This window comes from Helicoverpa zea, chromosome 21 (genome assembly GCF_022581195.2).
Source record: "Helicoverpa zea isolate HzStark_Cry1AcR chromosome 21, ilHelZeax1.1, whole genome shotgun sequence".
In the NCBI taxonomy this organism is placed as follows: Eukaryota; Metazoa; Arthropoda; class Insecta; order Lepidoptera; family Noctuidae; genus Helicoverpa; species Helicoverpa zea.
In genome coordinates, this window is record NC_061472.1 from 11420865 (window position 1) to 11426864 (window position 6000).

General features: G+C 38.3%; 1 pseudogene; it reads left to right on the forward strand.

Moving 5' to 3' along the window:
• The window catches only part of LOC124641066, a 425796-nt pseudogene extending 420325 nt beyond the window's left edge, over positions 1–5471 (forward strand).
• The last annotated feature ends 529 nt before the right edge of the window (positions 5472–6000 follow it).

Genomic DNA, 6000 nt, shown 5'->3' on the forward strand with positions numbered 1-6000 from the left:
AGAGATGGCGCTGATTTAACAAATTTTATACTAATAATGTTACATCTCGAAGATTTACATGTATGTACATATATTATTTACTGAGTTTGTGGCTATAAGTATGTACATGGTTTTGGCGATTTTTGCAATCCGTTTCCACAATAGTGTTAGATAGAAAGGCATGCTGCACTTAAAATGCCGTAAAACTCGTTTCGCTTTCTGCCTACCATGAGAATGGAAAACAAAATGAAAAACATGGAAAAGATTCCATTCCGTGCAGCGCTGGGTACGAAATACAGAATTCCATCTGCCGTGCCGCCGAAACATCAATATTCACAAATCTAAAACACTATCCGTCTTACCACAAAAACTTTTTAACGTCAGTTTAAGACTTGTCTAAAAAAATGTCAAATTATGACGTTGACATATGGTTCATTTTGGAGCCACATTTTTTTTAGACAAGTGTAAAACAGTGGTTAAAGTTTTTGTAGTAAGGCCACAAATGGACAGAAGGACCAATTTCTACGAGCCGCAAGAACTGGGTCACCATTTTACAGACCGAAAAAATTCGCAATAAAGCACACATTGTAAGTTAATGAAATTTAGAAATTCTGGGCATATTGATATAAATCATCAATTTAATTTTTATCTATGTAATTACTTCCCTCTTCTAACACGAAATATGTGAGAGGACCTTATCAAAATTCACTTCCCCACGCCAGCGTTCATATTTAGGTGCTACAGAATATTGTGTCTATTCTCTTATTGTTACGGCCGCACCTCAGGCCTATACACGCATTTGTACCTAAAGTCTGTCTGTACGTATGTCAGAGTGTATTGTTCCGAGACGGTGGCCATTCACACCTTGATTGTTGCCTGACTTGCCTGATATTTGCATATTTGATGCTGACGCCGCTTTGTTATTGAGACGTTGCCACTATGAATCTGGTACACAACCATTTCTACGCCTATTGACGTAGCTATGTAGGTGTCTATAATGTTCACAACTTGGATTTGTTCAATGAGATACCAAAAGTTACCTCTTTGAGTTAGAAGATCCATGAAATCAGATAGCAGAATAAAGAAACAAAACACCAACGCAAATCTTAACCCTAAAACGCTATATCACAAAAGCGCAGCAACAAAGCAGTGAACGAGTGAATGAATGAACGCGACTGAACGCAATTAGAAGCGTACCGGCCGCGCTAATTGCAAATTCCGTGCGGACCGGCTCAATCAATATAGTTTGCATTCACAAGGTGATAGCAATCGGCTAGCGCCAATCAATTGCCAGCTGCATTGATTGATTGCGCTGGCCGCGCCGATTATGTTTTTAAGCGGTAGCGTTTGAGGGTTAAGTGCGTTTTGATGACTATTGGAAGATTTGTGGCTTGTTACGTCCCATGTAGGAAACAGTAATGGGTTTCACTCAGCATCTCTTACATGGATTTCATTCCAAATATTCAGTGACTCACGCAACCTAGACTTGCCTTAGGTAAATTTAACCTTTGAAAATATTTAAACTTATCCTTCAAAGGGTTTAGGACACCTATCAAAACAATACCTTTACAACCCTACACCTTGCCACTCAATTTCGTACTCCAAAGCCAGTATACAAGGGACATAATAATTGGCAATTCGACAAGTGCGAAGCTTACGAGCTGCGATAGCTGCCAGCTGCCAGTCTTATGAGATGAGCGGCTTATACGACTGAATGCCTGTCAGTTCGCCCTCGGCTGTGTCGCTCAGGACCTGCCAAATTATGTCTCGAGTATATTTCGCTTGATTAATCACTACTTGTAGTGCTTTTGTCTTTAAAACTAATGATAAAATCTTGGCGAGAAAATTGGGTGGTATATTTTTTTAAGCAAAAAGTCGTAAGAGTTTATCTCTGACAGTAAGAAATTACACAGATCTAGACTGTAGATGAAGCTACAAAATTCTAAACTGTTACAATAAATTTTCTGCTACATGTTTCAATAGCAATTTTCCCAATGAGAAACTATTCCATAAATTCTCAGTAAGAAATCAAAGTTCTATCGATAAAGTAGAGGGGCGTACGTAACCGTCCGTAACGGCCATTGGTTGAGTCGTAAATTTGAAAATGGAACCGACTCAGTGGACCAATGGTAGGATTTGAAATACGTCAGCGACCCTTCGGATAGTGGCGTCCCGTCATTTTTATTGGAGAATTTGGAGGTTGTATTTTTTGTTGATATTTTATTGTTGCACTATGTTTCATGGGGACTAAGCATAGGTATTATGAATCCCTTCACATTTTAATGACAATGAAACTCGACCAAAGGGAACCATAGTATGAAAAACAATAAAAGAATAAGGTCGCAGTGTCAAGAAAACGAGGGAGATAGTAACAGGTCGCCTAGATACAATTCCATCTACCTCCGTCACTCCTCCAAACAGAATACATTTAGAAAATGGTGTGTCTCCATGTGCAAACATTCAATATTTAAAATGTTTGTGAATTGCACTCAATATTTCAGGATTACGTTCACCCAAATCCCCTGACAAAAATTGCACGCAAAAGCCGCTTCGTCCAAAATTCACGAAACTAGTGACAGGAAAAAACTCGACTAAAATCGTAAGTCGATTGGGGCTAGTGTTGGCACTCTATACAAAATATCGAGCGTTCTAAAGGCTTGGTTAGATGACAGCTATCTTTGTTGGCGTTTAATGCTTGTTGCAGAATTATTACGGTTTTTTTTGTGTTTATGATTCTGTTATGCGTTGTAGAAGTTTGGATGGACTTCTGATATTTGCGATTTATTCAGTATATAAGTGAATGGGTGATAGAGTCCTTATAAAGTTTTCTTTCTATAAATAGAAGATTGTCTTATGTTGCTAGATATTTATACGTGTTCTAATTAACTTAACACTTTTACATTACAATTAATATCACATAGTACATATGTGTTAAAAACTATTTCTCATCATTGAGGCAGGCGTTGAATACGTTCGTTAGCAATTCATAATTAAATAGTTTCAATACAGAAAAGAAAGAAAAGGTGAATCATGATTAGATAAAACTATGCAGAACTATGCTCAAAAGTCGAGGCTAACTAAATTACTGAACCGTTTCAGAGAAAAATGTTACAAGATGAAAAAAATTGAAAAATATTCGGTCGACGGCGCTGCGGTCGACGAGTGCCTCGTTTGAATTTGTGGGCTAGTGACAAAGCGAGTGGACTTGAAAACCTACTGGTTTCATAAAAATATCCCTGTTGGTTTTCGTTCTGTTTATTTTAGTTGGTAAAGTCAGGTTACGAGGTCAATCAATTATACCTTTACCTATATTCATTTTTTACTTAGGAAAACTTATTATCCGCACATTCTCAGATTGAAGTATATTAATAAACATGTACCCAAAATATTCAAGATGCTCATAACCCCCAAAAAGCTACCCTCAAAGTCAGCAACAATTCCTGAACCGCCAAAATTTGGGCAACTCGCGAACTATGCCACTGCAATATCCAAAGTGAAGGCAGAAGAACGTTCGGCGTGGAAGTAACGTTGTAATTATTAAATTCCCTCCCCTCCCGCACCCCTGCACTTCACCTCCCTTCTCCCCGGAGCCCGGGGCTCCTCTCACGCTCCAAATATTGAGAGCTCAGCGCTCGAGGATAGTCCAAGTTGCTACTTAACACTGAAATGCTGTGACATGTTTATTTTTCATTTGTGAATATTATTTTACGTAATTAAGGAAGGGAATTTCTTTTTTGCGTTTTACCTGTTTTATTTAATGAGTTACTTAACACCGTAGTTTATTAAAGGTAGGTAGATAAAATAATGTAAATTGTTGTATCATTTTGATATTTGAGAAGTCACTCGTAGTAGGTACTGCTTGCTGGTTTTCCCTCTTGGCATAAGCAGAGAGGCAGAAAATTTAATAGTTTCACAATAAATGCTTACACAAGTGGTTTATACCTAGTGTACCTAAAATTACTGTATCTTTTAGGCAAAAAATTATCAAATAATAACCAATAAGGTACATAAGACAACTTTTAGAACTACTTCAATTATTTTCGTGACAACTGTTTTATTACAATATTTTCCTAACCACTGATTCCTCTTCCAGCGAGTCGCGACAACGAAGGAGACTCCCGCGGCTACCGGTCTGCGGAGGAGCAGGCTCGGGAGCTGGCCAGGTCCATCAGGAGGGAGGTGGCAAAGCTGGCAGACAAGTGGAACTCCTTGGTGGACCGCAGCGACGCTTGGGGAAGGTGCTTGGATGATGCTGTACAGGTAAGAACTTGATGATTTTAAATTATTTCATGCAAAAGTTAGTTATTTCTAATCAATTTATGATTAGAAATAACTAACTTTTCTATGTTAGAGTTTATGAGCAGTCTTTAAAAGCAGTTTACCTTACCACCATAACATTAGATTGCTACCATCGAAATTATTGCTGTAGAATATAGGTAAATAATTAGTTATACTGCACTTACATACTTCTCGAGTTTAAGAAAACCTTACTTGACCTTATTGAATACCGCGCCATCTATATGCTTTCGCTCGCAACTGCTCCACGGATCGAAAGTTAAACCATCAAACTGATCATAGATGGCGCCACTATACACTTCTACAAACACATTGACATTATACTTATAAACACATCAAAGCTTCTGAGATCCCATTGAAAGCTGTTAAACCGGATATCCGCTGAAGATAAAAGGCACAATACAGTGATTTCACCATGGATTTAATAGGTATTATCATGTGAATGCTGGATCACGTATCGTGGGTAATTTAGGGTCAAAGAACTTAATGAATGAAGGACGATACGACGTGCGATATTCAGACATCCTTTATAATATACATAGGTAGGTATATCGATAGGTATGATTGCAGTCTTATCATGTACCTATGTTCCAAGTCGGTTCAAATTAAAGATTAATTAGGTACCTACTTAACAATTGTCATGGCTACATTTCTCTGTAAGGTTACCTGATTTTTAACCGCAGTTACCAACTTATTTCTCATTTTAAACAATTTTTATTACGAGACTACACTAAGAACATTTTTGCGGGGGAAAGTGATAGCCCTAGATTAAAAGACTACCTTCACAAAAAACAGGCCAATCAGCTTGACATAACCATTGACAAACAAATGAGCATGTCTACTGAATAGCTGTAAGCAGCTTAAAGCGCTGCAGCGGCTGCAATACAGCTGACACAATGGTAGCTAATGCGCGCCCTGCATACTCGCGACTCAATCAACTGGGAACCACGGATGTAGGGAAAATGGATGTGGTAGTGAATGTGTGTGTGAGTGTGTAAATGACAATCATTTTTTTTATTTAAAAAATATGTTACATAGTTAAATGGTGATTTAATAAGAATAGCTGTAAGCAGCTTCAAGCGCTGCAGCAGCTGCAGTACAGCGGGACTGACATAATGGCGACGATGCTGGGTGCTTGGCGCGCCCTGCATACTTGCGACTCAATCAACTGGGGACCATGGATGTCTTGGTGCTAGATGTGGTAGTGTGTGTATGCAAATGGGAATGGACATGTAAAATGTAAAAAAGCACATTTTTTATTTTAAAATTTTGAGTCAAAATGAAAAGGTAAATTAATAAAATTGTAAATTATAATAGTTTCCAAGAGGTTTCTACAAAAACCGGATCGTATAAACAGCTCTAAAAAATAACTTTGATAATCATAATGTCCAAAACTACGCTCACAAACCCTCACTAACTACCCTCAGCCACTTCCAGCACTTAACATCAATGCATTGCGTAGTTAATTGTCATCAACGGTGTCAGGACGCTGACAATGATCTGATACCGTCGGTATGCCGAGTATGTGGCGAACACTCCTTGATTCCTCCCGTGTAGCCATGTGGAATGGATGGAATGGCGGTGACGATTTATGTTATTTCAATAGGACGGCTGAAGGCTGCAGTAATGGAAATAAAAATAAAACTGGGATTTATTAATTTAAGGTAGGTACTCCTTATGAAGTTTTTCGAAGTATGTTTGGGTCGGATTTCGATCTAACAGGAT